Source organism: Hypanus sabinus, chromosome 7 (assembly GCF_030144855.1).
Source record: "Hypanus sabinus isolate sHypSab1 chromosome 7, sHypSab1.hap1, whole genome shotgun sequence".
Classification (NCBI taxonomy): domain Eukaryota; kingdom Metazoa; phylum Chordata; class Chondrichthyes; order Myliobatiformes; family Dasyatidae; genus Hypanus; species Hypanus sabinus.
In genome coordinates, this window is record NC_082712.1 from 105,572,033 (window position 1) to 105,586,713 (window position 14,681).

The 14,681-nt window shown below is 44.4% G+C and overlaps 1 protein-coding gene across 1 annotated transcript in view; it reads right to left on the reverse strand.

Annotated features, from left to right (window-relative positions):
• Positions 1-14,681, reverse strand: part of LOC132397523 (mucin-2-like) — a 232,308-nt gene that overhangs the window by 123,550 nt on the left and 94,077 nt on the right. The gene's annotated exons all lie outside the window — the stretch shown is intronic.

Sequence of the window (14,681 nt, forward strand, 5' to 3'; positions counted from 1 at the left end):
CATAAGGTTGGAGCATGGAACATAGAAATTAGTATATTAATTTGCAAGTTTAGACCTAGAGAGGTTCAGCCAAATTTGAAGTATTGACTGCACTAAAAGAAGGATGTGATTGAGCTGGATAAACTGTAGAGGAGATTTACCAAGAAAGAGCATGTGAACAGGCCCTTCAGCTTAATTCATCCATGCCAAGAAGTTAACTAACTGAGTTAGTCCTTTTTGCCTGTATTTGGTCTTAACTCTAGACTGTTGAAATGTCTTTTAAATCTATAGTTGTACCTGTCTGTGTCACTTCCTCTGGCAATTTGTTCTATATCCTCAGGGTGAAAAAGTTGATCCTGAGGTCCACTATAAATCTTTTCCCTTTCACTTTAAAATGTGTCCTCTGGTTTTGGATTCTCCTATGCTAGGGAAAAGTCTGTGACTTTTTACATTATCTTTGCACCTCGTGATTTTATAAACCTGTAATAGGTCATCTCATAGCCTTCTACCTCTAGTAAAGAAATCCCTAGCCTATCTAGTCTCTCATTGTTACTCAAACTCTGCAGTCCCAGGAAAGAATGTTGCCCGGATTGGAAGACTTGCATTATAGAGATTTGAGTGAGCTGAATTTGTTTTTCCTGAAGCGGAGGAAGCTGATGGATGTCCTGATAATATTCATTCATGAGAAATATAAATAGGATAGGTTTTGCTTATCTATACCCCAAGGTAGGGGCATCAAAAGCAAAAGGATTTTGTTTTAAAGTGAGAAGAAGAAATTTTAAAGGGAAATGGAGAATGGTTGATATTTGAAATATGCTACCAGAGGAGTTAATGGAATCAGATACAATTACTATGCCTAAAAGGTATGTGGACGCTGCTTAACTAGACAAAGCATAGAAGGATGTGGTCCTAATGTGGTTAAATGGGATTATATAGTGAAATTATTAGACAGGACACCAATAGAGTTCATTGGGAACACCTTCTTTTGGGCAATTCTATATCTGATATGTGGAGGAATGTTTGAAGAACTGCACAATATGAAGGACAAGCATGTTCCAGTAAGAAGGGGGGATGAGGATGGCAAGGTAAGGGAGCCTTGGATGTTGGGAGAGGTTATGAATTTAGGCAAAAAGATAAAGGAAATATATATAACATTTAGGAAGCTAAAATTAATCTGAAGATTATAAAGAAGCTAGAAAAAAGCTTAAGAGGGCAACTGGGTGAGTCAGGAGGGGCAATGAAGTGACCTTAGCAAGTAGAATTAAAGAGAATCTCAAGGCATTCAATACATACATCATGAACAAGAGAATAACTAGGGATGAGGGTCGACAACTCAAAAATAAAGGACGGAACAAGTGGTTGGAGGCAGACGATGTGAGTGAATGAGCACTTTGTAATGGTATTCATGAAAAGAAAGAATGTAGAAGGTGAGATCAGTGTGGAGCATGCTAACATGCTAGGTCATATTGAGATAAACAAAAAGGTGCTGTTGGGTCTCTTGAATATGGTTAAGGTGGACAAATCCCATAGCCTGATATTGTGTATCCTGGTTATTCAGTGAGATAAAAGTTGAGATTACTGGAGCCTTAACTAAGACCTTTGACCACACCTCCAGCCACAGGCAAGACCTGGAGTGACTAAAGTGTAGCTAATGTTGATCCTTTCTTCATGAAGGAAGACAGGGATAATACTGGAAAATATAGATCAGTGAATCTCAAGTTAGTGGTAGGTAAAATATTGGAGAAGTTTCTTGGTGACAGGATTTGTAGGCAATTGAAAAAAAGATCTGATTATGGGTGGTCTTTGTGCAGGGCAGGCAATATTTTCATAAACTAATTGAGTTTTTTAAAGAAGTGGCAAAGTTGATTGCTGAACGTAGAATAATGGATACCTGGATCTTAGTAACGCATTCTTGTCTTAGTCAAAGCAATGAGCTGGAGTCAGAAAAATATATTGCAGCTTTGCACAATTCTCGTGGAGCCTCATCTAGAGTATTTATGTGCCACTCTGCTTTCCCCATTACATTAGGTCTTTGGAGAGGGTACAGAAGTGGTTTACCAGGATGTTCCCTGGATTAGAGAGCATGGACTATGAGGAGAGGTCTGGACAAACCAGTGTTATTTTCTCTGAAGTGGTGGAGGCTGAAGGGAGACCTGAGAAGTTTATAAAATGATGTGCAGCATAGATAGAGTAGGAGCATGTATGTCTTTCCCAGCATTGAAACATTTTAATACATTTAATTTGTGAAGGGGAATATTCAAAGAGGAGGTGTGGAGCAAGTTCTTTTTTACAGAGGGAATGCCGGGGTGGTGATGATCAGCCTGTTTCTCTGCTGTGCTGTTCAATATTCTATGCTCCAATGTAGATGGTAAATAGTTGTATGGCACAGACACAAGCTCTTTTACATACAGGTTCAAAGAGCTCTTGTCTGCCCTACAACATAAGATCGTAAGGCCATAAGACATAGGAGCAGAATTAGGTAATTTGGCCCATCAAATCTATTATGCCATTCAGACATGGTTGATCCTTTTTTCTCTTCCTCAGCCCCACTCTCCAGCCTTCTTCTCATAACCATTGATGCCACATCCAATCAAGAACCCATCAATCTCTGCCTTAAATACACCCAGCAACCTGGCCGCCACAGCTGCCAGTGGTAACAAATTCACAAATTCACCCCCCTCTGGCTAAAGAAATTTCTCCGTATCACTGCTTCAAGTGGATTCTCCTCTATCCTAAGGCTGTGCCCTTGTCCTACCATGGGAAACATACCTTCCACATTTACTCTGTCTAGGCCTTTCAACATTCAAAAGGTTTCAATGAGATCCCCCCCTCCCTCATCTTTCTAAATTCCAGAAAATACGAGCCCAGAGCTATCAAATGTTCCTCATATGTTAACACTTTCATTCCTGGAATCATTCTTGTGAATCTCCACTGAACCCACTCCAATACCAGCACATCTTTTCTTAGATGAGGAGCCCAAACTGTTCACAATACTCGAGGTGAGGCCTCACCAGTGCCTTAAAAGCCTCAGCATCTCATCCCTACTCTTGTATTCTAGACCTCTTGAAATGAATGCTAACATTGCATTTGCATTCCTCACCACCAACTCAACCTGCAAGTTAACCTTTAGGATGTTCTACACAAGGACTCCCAGATTTGCAGCTCAGAATTTTGGATTTTCTTCCCGTTTAGAAAATAGTCAGTGAATTTATTTCTACTACCTAACTGCATGACCATGCATTTTCTAACATTGTATTTCATTTGCCACTTTTTTGCCCATTCTCCTAATCTGTCTAAGTCCTTCTGCAGCCTACCCGTTTCCTGAACACCACCCACCCCCGCACCAATTTTCGTATCATTCGCAAACTTGGTAACAAAGTCAGCTATTCAATTAACTAAATCATTGATATATCGCACAAAAACAAATAGTCACTGGCAGCCAACCAGGAAAGGATCCTTTTATTCCCACACATTACCTCCTATCAATCATCCAATGCTCTAATCATGGTCTAAACATGACTCTAAAATATAATATCAGTGCCAAATATTCTGGTAGAGAGGGATTTTTCACTGCAAATGTCTTCTAATTATCAACGCCACTTTACTCAGGATATTCCTTAAGGCATTGAAAGGAAAAGTGCTCAGACATTCTTTTTCAAATTAGGTTTTAATACTCCAATAATATTCCAACAATTAGCCCACTCAGAAGAATTAATAACTCCACTATAAATGTAGGGTATCCAGAGATACTCCGATTTATTGTTTTGGAAGTAACCCACCCAACTTTGTGACAGATCAGCTATGTTAAATACTTTATTGAATAACTGCTTTGATGTTACAGAGTGCAAAATACGTAACAACAAAATTAACAGTAGTATGGCATTGACAGAATATATCTAGATAGCAAGTATGCAAAATATAAAGAATTGGATTTCCATTCAGCTGTGTCAACTAAGTTTTCATAAATCTGTAATAGACTTTTCCCCAAAAATGTGAATTTTTAATCTAATGTGCACTTACATCTCTTGGAGGATTTAAGTCTGGGCACCCTACAGGTTTTGTGGTCCGTTCAGTTGGCTTTGTTGGATGGCTGATACTGCTTGTAGGTACACTTGTGAAAGGAGGCATTGTGCTTCCACAAGGCCGGATATGTTTTTCAATGTTACAGGTTTCATTACATATTGCATAAATGCAAAATCCAGCATTATCTGTGTAGTTATATATAATTGCACCTAAAATGTAAACAATAGATGAATGACTTCAAAAATTACAATTGATACTGAAGACTGAAGAGAGGAAACAAGTTAGAAAACAAAATATACTGCTTTTTAGTTACCCACTGAATATTATATAGAGCAAAATAATTACTTAAATGTTGGTATATAATATAAAGTTAGAGCACAAATTGATATATCATAAATATACAAAAATAAACAAAACAGTTAATCTAAAACAAGGATTATTTTAACTTTTATAAGAGGACACCTAAACATAAATGAAAATGAGCTTCGTAATGGTTAGAGGGTTTATTATATGATAATGGTGGCTTGGAATATCATTAAACTTCTGCTTGCACATTTTATGACATTTTATGTGATATTTTATGACATTTGGAAATATCCAAAGTTTTCGAGCAGTTCACTGACTTCTACAGGTTGCACTGGAAAGTGTAACTGAAGTTGCAATATACTGTACTTACAATAGCAGGGCAGACAACTGACACCCCCACCCTGACAAGCGATCTACCTCCACCAACACAAAATACATTGGCAAATCTGGTTTCTTGGAAAGGCATTCAGAAAAAAAGATGATGAAAATTTTTTAAAAGATTTTTAAATACATGACCTCATGAAATAAAAGCAGGTAGTTTACCTTGGGGATACACTGTTCCATTCACAGCACAGAAACACTTGGTGTTGGCAGATGAAAAACTGATAGTTGGAGCAAGGGTAGAATACTCCGTGGAACCAGTAAATGGAGATGAAACAGTTGAAGGCATCTTGATCGTCGTTCCAGACAGGGTAGTTGTTGATCCAGGAGATGAGAGTCGAACGGTGACAGCAGTGGTCATGCTCCAGGCGGTGGGTGACAAGGTAGACTGATTACTAGTGACTTTGCCAGAAGTTGAAGTCATTGTGACTGATTCTGTGATGCCACTGTGAGTGGTGGCTACTGTACTACTTGTGAATGCAGGTGTGGTAGTGTTGTTCAGTCCTGTTGAAGGTGAAATGGTGGTAGTTGATGTTGAGGGAGAAAGTTGTGTTGTGGTAGTGACAGAAGACGAGGGTAGAGAAAATGCTGATGATGTAGGTAGTGAAGAAGAAAGTGTGGTTCTGGAATTGGTTGAAAGTGAGGAAAGGAATATGGAAGGTAAAGTTGAGAAAGTTATGGAAGTTGATGACGTGGAAGGTGTGGTTGCAGTTACAGAAGGATTTGCAGTTGAAGTATAAGGAAATGTACCTGCTGATCTTGTAGAAAATTGTGTGCTGCTGAGAGAAACAGAGGGCATTGCTGTTTCAGTACTCGCTGTTGGTTCAGTTGTGCAGACTGTAGTACTTGGAGGTTCAGTAATCAATCGAGTGGAACTTACAGATTCTGTACTTGTAGCATTGACTGGAGTTGTGGAAATCATGGGTGTGGCTACGGGTGTAGAAGTAGCTGTCCTAATTGTTGTAGAAACCACAATGTGTGCAGTTGTTGATTCAGTTGTGATGACAGGGGATACTGTGCTGGATGGTTCTATTGTTGTTGTAGGAGTCAAAGTGCTTGTGGATGTGGTGGAGTGTGAAGGTTTAATTCCTGTTGTTGTGCCCTCTGAGGGAGTGGACAAGTGCAATGTGGTGCTACCAGTATTTGGTGGTGCTGAGGTGGTGGATTTGGTTGTTACACTTTGGGATGTTTCGGACAGTGTGCTTGTGGAGAAGTCTGGTATGTGTGTAACTCCGGTAGATGTGGTTGTGGCTGTAGTTTCTGGTAGATCAGTTGTACAGACTGTTGTGATTTCAGTTGTGGGTCTTGATGGTGTTGCAGTTCCATCACCTGGTGTTGTGGATATCATGGGTGTGGCTGTGGGTGTAGATGTAGCTGCTGTACTTGTTGTGGAAACCATAGAGTGTGCAGTCGTTGATTCAGTTGTGGTGACAGAGGATGCTGTGCTGGATTGTTCTATTGTTGTTGTAGGAGTCGATGTGCTTGTGGATGTGGTGGAGTGTGAAGGTTTAATTCCTGTTGTTGTGCCCTCTGAGGGAGTGGACAAGTGCAATGTTGTGCTACCAGTATTTGGTGGTGCTGAGGTGGTGGATTTGGTTGTTACACTTTGGGATGGTGTGCTTGTGGGCTCTACTGGCGTGTGTGTAACTGTTGTAGACTTTGTGGTTGTTGAAATTCCTGCAGTTTCTGTTACTTCAGTTGTGCATGTTGTACTTGTTTCAGGAGTGGTGGATGGTGGTGTCAGTGAGATGGGTGTTGTCGGTGTACTACTTTTGCCTGTGGGTGTAGATGTACCAGTTGTAGTAGTTGTGGAAACCACGGTACGTGCAGTTGTTGATTCAGTGGAGGTAGCAGGAGGCGTTGTGGTTGATGGTACCCCTGGTGGTTTTGTTTGACTTGTGGAAGTGGTAAATTGGGGAGAAGATGTTTCTCTAGTTGTACTTCCGGCTGGAGAGGATGTGTGGACTATTGTGGTCACAGACTGCGTTGGCAGAGTGGCTGTTGAAAGAGTAGTTAATGTTTCGGACGGTGTGCTTGTGGAGAAGTCTGGTATGTGCGTAACTCCGGTAGATGTGGTTGTGGCTGTAGTTTCTGTAGTTTCTGGTGGTTCGGTTGTACAGGTTGTTGTGATTTCAGTTGTGGGTCTCGATGGTGTTGTAGTTCCACCGCCTGGTGTTGTGGATATCATGGGTGTGGCTGTGGGTGTAGATGTAGCTGCTGTACTTGTTGTGGAAACCACAGAGTGTGCAGTCGTTGATTCAGTTGTGGTGACAGAGGATGCTGTGCTGGATTGTTCTATTGTTGTTGTAGGAGTCGATGTGCTTGTGGATGTGGTGGAGTGTGAAGGTTTAATTCCTGTTGTTGTGCCCTCTGAGGGAGTGGACAAGTGCAATGTTGTGCTACCAGTATTTGGTGGTGCTGAGGTGGTGGATTTGGTTGTTACACTTTGGGATGGTGTGCTTGTGGGCTCTACTGGCGTGTGTGTAACTGTTGTAGACTTTGTGGTTGTTGAAATTCCTGCAGTTTCTGTTACTTCAGTTGTGCATGTTGTACTTGTTTCAGGAGTGGTGGATGGTGGTGTCAGTGAGATGGGTGTTGTCGGTGTACTACTTTTGCCTGTGGGTGTAGATGTACCAGTTGTAGTAGTTGTGGAAACCACGGTACGTGCAGTTGTTGATTCAGTGGAGGTAGCAGGAGGCGTTGTGGTTGATGGTACCCCTGGTGGTTTTGTTTGACTTGTGGAAGTGGTAAATTGGGGAGAAGACGTTTCTCTAGTTGTACTTCCGGCTGGAGAGGATGTGTGGACTATTGTGGTCACAGTCTGCGTTGGCAGAGTGGCTGTTGAAAGAGTAGTTAATGTTTCGGACGGTGTGCTTGTGGAGAAGTCTGGTATGTGCGTAACTCCGGTAGATGTGGTTGTGGCTGTAGTTTCTGTAGTTTCTGGTGGTTCGGTTGTACAGGTTGTTGTGATTTCAGTTGTGGGTCTCGATGGTGTTGTAGTTCCACCGCCTGGTGTTGTGGATATCATGGGTGTGGCTGTGGGTGTAGATGTAGCTGCTGTACTTGTTGTGGAAACCACAGAGTGTGCAGTCGTTGATTCAGTTGTGGTGACAGAGGATGCTGTGCTGGATTGTTCTATTGTTGTTGTAGGAGTCAATGTGCTTGTGGATGTGGTGGAGTGTGAAGATTTAATTCCTGTTGTTGTGCCCTCTGAGGGAGTGGACAAGTGCAATGTTGTGCTACCAGTATTTGGTGGTGCTGAGGTGGTGGATTTGGTTGTTACACTTTGGGATGGTGTGCTTGTGGGCTCTACTGGCGTGTGTGTAACTGTTATAGACTTTGTGGTTGTTGAAATTCCTGTAGTTTCTGTTACTTCAGTTGTGCATGTTGTACTTGTTTCAGGCGTGGTGGATGGTGGTGTCAGTGAGATGGGTGTTGTCGGTGTACTACTTTTGCCTGTGGGTGTAGATGTACCAGTTGTAGTAGTTGTGGAAACCACGGTACGTGCAGTTGTTGATTCAGTGGAGGTAGCAGGAGGCGTTGTGGTTGATGGTACCCCTGGTGGTTTTGTTTGACTTGTGGAAGTGGTAAATTGGGGAGAAGACGTTTCTCTAGTTGTACTTCCGGCTGGAGAGGATGTGTGGACTATTGTGGTCACAGTCTGCGTTGGCAGAGTGGCTGTTGAAAGAGTAGTTAATGTTTCGGACGGTGTGCTTGTGGAGAAGTCTGGTATGTGCGTAACTCCGGTAGATGTGGTTGTGGCTGTAGTTTCTGGTGGTTCGGTTGTACAGGTTGTTGTGATTTCAGTTGTGGGTCTCGATGGTGTTGTAGTTCCACCGCCTGGTGTTGTGGATATCATGGGTGTGGCTGTGGGTGTAGATGTAGCTGCTGTACTTGTTGTGGAAACCACAGAGTGTGCAGTCGTTGATTCAGTTGTGGTGACAGAGGATGCTGTGCTGGATTGTTCTATTGTTGTTGTAGGAGTCAATGTGCTTGTGGATGTGGTGGAGTGTGAAGATTTAATTCCTGTTGTTGTGCCCTCTGAGGGAGTGGACAAGTGCAATGTTGTGCTACCAGTATTTGGTGGTGCTGAGGTGGTGGATTTGGTTGTTACACTTTGGGATGGTGTGCTTGTGGGCTCTACTGGCGTGTGTGTAACTGTTATAGACTTTGTGGTTGTTGAAATTCCTGTAGTTTCTGTTACTTCAGTTGTGCATGTTGTACTTGTTTCAGGCGTGGTGGATGGTGGTGTCAGTGAGATGGGTGTTGTCGGTGTACTACTTTTGCCTGTGGGTGTAGATGTACCAGTTGTAGTAGTTGTGGAAACCACGGTACGTGCAGTTGTTGATTCAGTGGAGGTAGCAGGAGGCATTGCGGTTGATGGTACCCCTGGTGGTTTTGTTTGACTTGTAGAAGTGGTAATTTGGGGAGAAGACGTTTCTCTAGTTGTACTTCTGGCTGGAGTGGATGTGTGGACTATTGTGGTCACAGTCTGCGTTGGCAGAGTGGCTGTTGAAAGAGTAGTTAATGTTTCGGACGGTGTGCTTGTGGAGAAGTCTGGTATGTGCGTAACTCCGGTAGATGTGGTTGTGGCTGTAGTTTCTGTAGTTTCTGGTGGTTCGGTTGTACAGGTTGTTGTGATTTCAGTTGTGGGTCTCGATGGTGTTGTAGTTCCACCGCCTGGTGTTGTGGATATCGTGGGTGTGGCTGTGGGTGTAGATGTAGCTGCTGTACTTGTTGTGGAAACCACAGAGTGTGCAGTCGTTGATTCAGTTGTGGTGACAGAGGATGCTGTGCTGGATTGTTCTATTGTTGTTGTAGGAGTCGATGTGCTTGTGGATGTGGTGGAGTGTGAAGGTTTAATTCCTGTTGTTGTGCCCTCTGAGGGAGTGGACAAGTGCAATGTTGTGCTACTAGTATTTGGTGGTGCTGAGGTGGTGGATTTGGTTGTTACACTTTGGGATGGTGTGCTTGTGGGCTCTACTGGCGTGTGTGTAACTGTTGTAGACTTTGTGGTTGTTGAAATTCCTGTAGTTTCTGTTACTTCAGTTGTGCATGTTGTACTTGTTTCAGGCGTGGTGGATGGTGGTGTCAGTGAGATGGGTGTTGTCGGTGTACTACTTTTGCCTGTGGGTGTAGATGTACCAGTGGTAGTAGTTGTGGAAACCACGGTACGTGCAGTTGTTGATTCAGTGGAGGTAGCAGGAGGCGTTGCGGTTGATGGTACCCCTGGTGGTTTTGTTTGACTTGTGGAAGTGGTAATTTGGGGAGAAGACGTTTCTCTAGTTGTACTTCCGGCTGGAGAGGATGTGTGGACTATTGTGGTCACAGTCTGCGTTGGCAGAGTGGCTGTTGAAAGAGTAGTTAATGTTTCGGACGGTGTGCTTGTGGAGAAGTCTGGTATGTGTGTAACTCCGGTAGATGTGGTTGTGGCTGTAGTTTCTGTAGTTTCTGGTGGTTCGGTTGTACAGGTTGTTGTGATTTCAGTTGTGGGTCTCGATGGTGTTGTAGTTCCACCGCTTGGTGTTGTGGATATCATGGGTGTGGCTGTGGGTGTAGATGTAGCTGCTGTACTTGTTGTGGAAACCACAGAGTGTGCAGTCGTTGATTCAGTTGTGGTGACAGAGGATGCTGTGCTGGATTGTTCTATTGTTGTTGTAGGAGTCAATGTGCTTGTGGATGTGGTGGAGTGTGAAGATTTAATTCCTGTTGTTGTGCCCTCTGAGGGAGTGGACAAGTGCAATGTTGTGCTACCAGTATTTGGTGGTGCTGAGGTGGTGGATTTGGTTGTTACACTTTGGGATGGTGTGCTTGTGGGCTCTACTGGCGTGTGTGTAACTGTTGTAGACTTTGTGGTTGTTGAAATTCCTGTAGTTTCTGTTACTTCAGTTGTGCATGTTGTACTTGTTTCAGGCGTGGTGGATGGTGGTGTCAGTGAGATGGGTGTTGTCGGTGTACTACTTTTGCCTGTGGGTGTAGATGTACCAGTTGTAGTAGTTGTGGAAACCACGGTACGTGCAGTTGTTGATTCAGTGGAGGTAGCAGGAGGCATTGCGGTTGATGGTACCCCTGGTGGTTTTGTTTGACTTGTAGAAGTGGTAATTTGGGGAGAAGACGTTTCTCTAGTTGTACTTCTGGCTGGAGTGGATGTGTGGACTATTGTGGTCACAGTCTGCGTTGGCAGAGTGGCTGTTGAAAGAGTAGTTAATGTTTCGGACGGTGTGCTTGTGGAGAAGTCTGGTATGTGCGTAACTCCGGTAGATGTGGTTGTGGCTGTAGTTTCTGTAGTTTCTGGTGGTTCGGTTGTACAGGTTGTTGTGATTTCAGTTGTGGGTCTCGATGGTGTTGTAGTTCCACCGCCTGGTGTTGTGGATATCGTGGGTGTGGCTGTGGGTGTAGATGTAGCTGCTGTACTTGTTGTGGAAACCACAGAGTGTGCAGTCGTTGATTCAGTTGTGGTGACAGAGGATGCTGTGCTGGATTGTTCTATTGTTGTTGTAGGAGTCGATGTGCTTGTGGATGTGGTGGAGTGTGAAGGTTTAATTCCTGTTGTTGTGCCCTCTGAGGGAGTGGACAAGTGCAATGTTGTGCTACCAGTATTTGGTGGTGCTGTGGTGGTGGATTTGGTTGTTACACTTTGGGATGGTGTGCTTGTGGGCTCTACTGGCGTGTGTGTAACTGTTGTAGACTTTGTGGTTGTTGAAATTCCTGTAGTTTCTGTTACTTCAGTTGTGCATGTTGTACTTGTTTCAGGCGTGGTGGATGGTGGTGTCAGTGAGATGGGTGTTGTCGGTGTACTACTTTTGCCTGTGGGTGTAGATGTACCAGTTGTAGTAGTTGTGGAAACCACGGTACGTGCAGTTGTTGATTCAGTGGAGGTAGCAGGAGGCGTTGCGGTTGATGGTACCCCTGGTGGTTTTGTTTGACTTGTGGAAGTGGTAATTTGGGGAGAAGACGTTTCTCTAGTTGTACTTCCGGCTGGAGAGGATGTGTGGACTATTGTGGTCACAGTCTGCGTTGGCAGAGTGGCTGTTGAAAGAGTAGTTAATGTTTCGGACGGTGTGCTTGTGGAGAAGTCTGGTATGTGTGTAACTCTGGTAGATGTGGTTGTGGCTGTAGTTTCTGTAGTTTCTGGTGGTTCGGTTGTACAGGTTGTTGTGATTTCAGTTGTGGGTCTCGATGGTGTTGTAGTTCCACCGCCTGGTGTTGTGGATATCATGGGTGTGGCTGTGGGTGTAGATGTAGCTGCTGTACTTGTTGTGGAAACCACAGAGTGTGCAGTCGTTGATTCAGTTGTGGTGACAGAGGATGCTGTGCTGGATTGTTCTATTGTTGTTGTAGGAGTCAATGTGCTTGTGGATGTGGTGGAGTGTGAAGATTTAATTCCTGTTGTTGTGCCCTCTGAGGGAGTGGACAAGTGCAATGTTGTGCTACCAGTATTTGGTGGTGCTGAGGTGGTGGATTTGGTTGTTACACTTTGGGATGGTGTGCTTGTGGGCTCTACTGGCGTGTGTGTAACTGTTGTAGACTTTGTGGTTGTTGAAATTCCTGTAGTTTCTGTTACTTCAGTTGTGCATGTTGTACTTGTTTCAGGCGTGGTGGATGGTGGTGTCAGTGAGATGGGTGTTGTCGGTGTACTACTTTTGCCTGTGGGTGTAGATGTACCAGTTGTAGTAGTTGTGGAAACCACGGTACGTGCAGTTGTTGATTCAGTGGAGGTAGCAGGAGGCGTTGCGGTTGATGGTACCCCTGGTGGTTTTGTTTGACTTGTAGAAGTGGTAATTTGGGGAGAAGACGTTTCTCTAGTTGTACTTCTGGCTGGAGTGGATGTGTGGACTATTGTGGTCACAGTCTGCATTGGCAGAGTGGCTGTTGAAAGAGTAGTTAATGTTTCGGACGGTGTGCTTGTGGAGAAGTCTGGTATGTGCGTAACTCCGGTAGATGTGGTTGTGGCTGTAGTTTCTGTAGTTTCTGGTGGTTCGGTTGTACAGGTTGTTGTGATTTCAGTTGTGGGTCTCGATGGTGTTGTAGTTCCACCGCCTGGTGTTGTGGATATCGTGGGTGTGGCTGTGGGTGTAGATGTAGCTGCTGTACTTGTTGTGGAAACCACAGAGTGTGCAGTCGTTGATTCAGTTGTGGTGACAGAGGATGCTGTGCTGGATTGTTCTATTGTTGTTGTAGGAGTCGATGTGCTTGTGGATGTGGTGGAGTGTGAAGGTTTAATTCCTGTTGTTGTGCCCTCTGAGGGAGTGGACAAGTGCAATGTTGTGCTACCAGTATTTGGTGGTGCTGAGGTGGTGGATTTGGTTGTTACACTTTGGGATGGTGTGCTTGTGGGCTCTACTGGCGTGTGTGTAACTGTTGTAGACTTTGTGGTTGTTGAAATTCCTGTAGTTTCTGTTACTTCAGTTGTGCATGTTGTACTTGTTTCAGGCGTGGTGGATGGTGGTGTCAGTGAGATGGGTGTTGTCGGTGTACTACTTTTGCCTGTGGGTGTAGATGTACCAGTTGTAGTAGTTGTGGAAACCACGGTACGTGCAGTTGTTGATTCAGTGGAGGTAGCAGGAGGCGTTGCTGTTGATGGTACCCCTGGTGGTTTTGTTTGACTTGTGGAAGTGGTAAATTGGGGAGAAGACGTTTCTCTAGTTGTACTTCTGGCTGGAGTGGATGTGTGGACTATTGTGGTCACAGTCTGCGTTGGCAGAGTGGCTGTTGAAAGAGTAGTTAATGTTTCGGACGGTGTGCTTGTGGAGAAGTCTGGTATGTGCGTAACTCCGGTAGATGTGGTTGTGGCTGTAGTTTCTGTAGTTTCTGGTGGTTCGGTTGTACAGGTTGTTGTGATTTTTGTTGTGGGTCTCGATGGTGTTGTAGTTCCACCGCCTGGTGTTGTGGATATCGTGAGTGTGGCTGTGGGTGTAGATGTAGCTGCTGTACTTGTTGTGGAAACCACAGAGTGTGCAGTCGTTGATTCAGTTGTGGTGACAGAGGATGCTGTGCTGGATTGTTCTATTGTTGTTGTAGGAGTCGATGTGCTTGTGGATGTGGTGGAGTGTGAAGGTTTAATTCCTGTTGTTGTGCCCTCTGAGGGAGTGGACAAGTGCAATGTTGTGCTACCAGTATTTGGTGGTGCTGAGGTGGTGGATTTGGTTGTTACACTTTGGGATGGTGTGCTTGTGGGCTCTACTGGCGTGTGTGTAACTGTTGTAGACTTTGTGGTTGTTGAAATTCCTGTAGTTTCTGTTACTTCAGTTGTGCATGTTGTACTTGTTTCAGGCGTGGTGGATGGTGGTGTCAGTGAGATGGGTGTTGTCGGTGTACTACTTTTGCCTGTGGGTGTAGATGTACCAGTTGTAGTAGTTGTGGAAACCACGGTACGTGCAGTTGTTGATTCAGTGGAGGTAGCAGGAGGCGTTGCGGTTGATGGTACCCCTGGTGGTTTTGTTTGACTTGTGGAAGTGGTAATTTGGGGAGAAGACGTTTCTCTAGTTGTACTTCTGGCTGGAGTGGATGTGTGGACTATTGTGGTCACAGTCTGCGTTGGCAGAGTGGCTGTTGAAAGAGTAGTTAATGTTTCGGACGGTGTGCTTGTGGAGAAGTCTGGTATGTGCGTAACTCCGGTAGATGTGGTTGTGGCTGTAGTTTCTGTAGTTTCTGGTGGTTCGGTTGTACAGGTTGTTGTGATTTCAGTTGTGGGTCTCGATGGTGTTGTAGTTCCACCGCCTGCTGTTGTGGATATCGTGGGTGTGGCTGTGGGTGTAGATGTAGCTGCTGTACTTGTTGTGGAAACCACAGAGTGTGCAGTCGTTGATTCAGTTGTGGTGACAGAGGATACTGTGCTGGATTGTTCTATTGTTGTTGTAGGAGTCAATGTGCTTGTGGATGTGGTGGAGTGTGAAGATTTAATTCCTGTTGTTGTGCCCTCTGAGGGAGTGGACAAGTGCAATGTTGTGCTACCAGTATTTGGTGGTGCTGAGGTGGTGGATTTGGTTGTT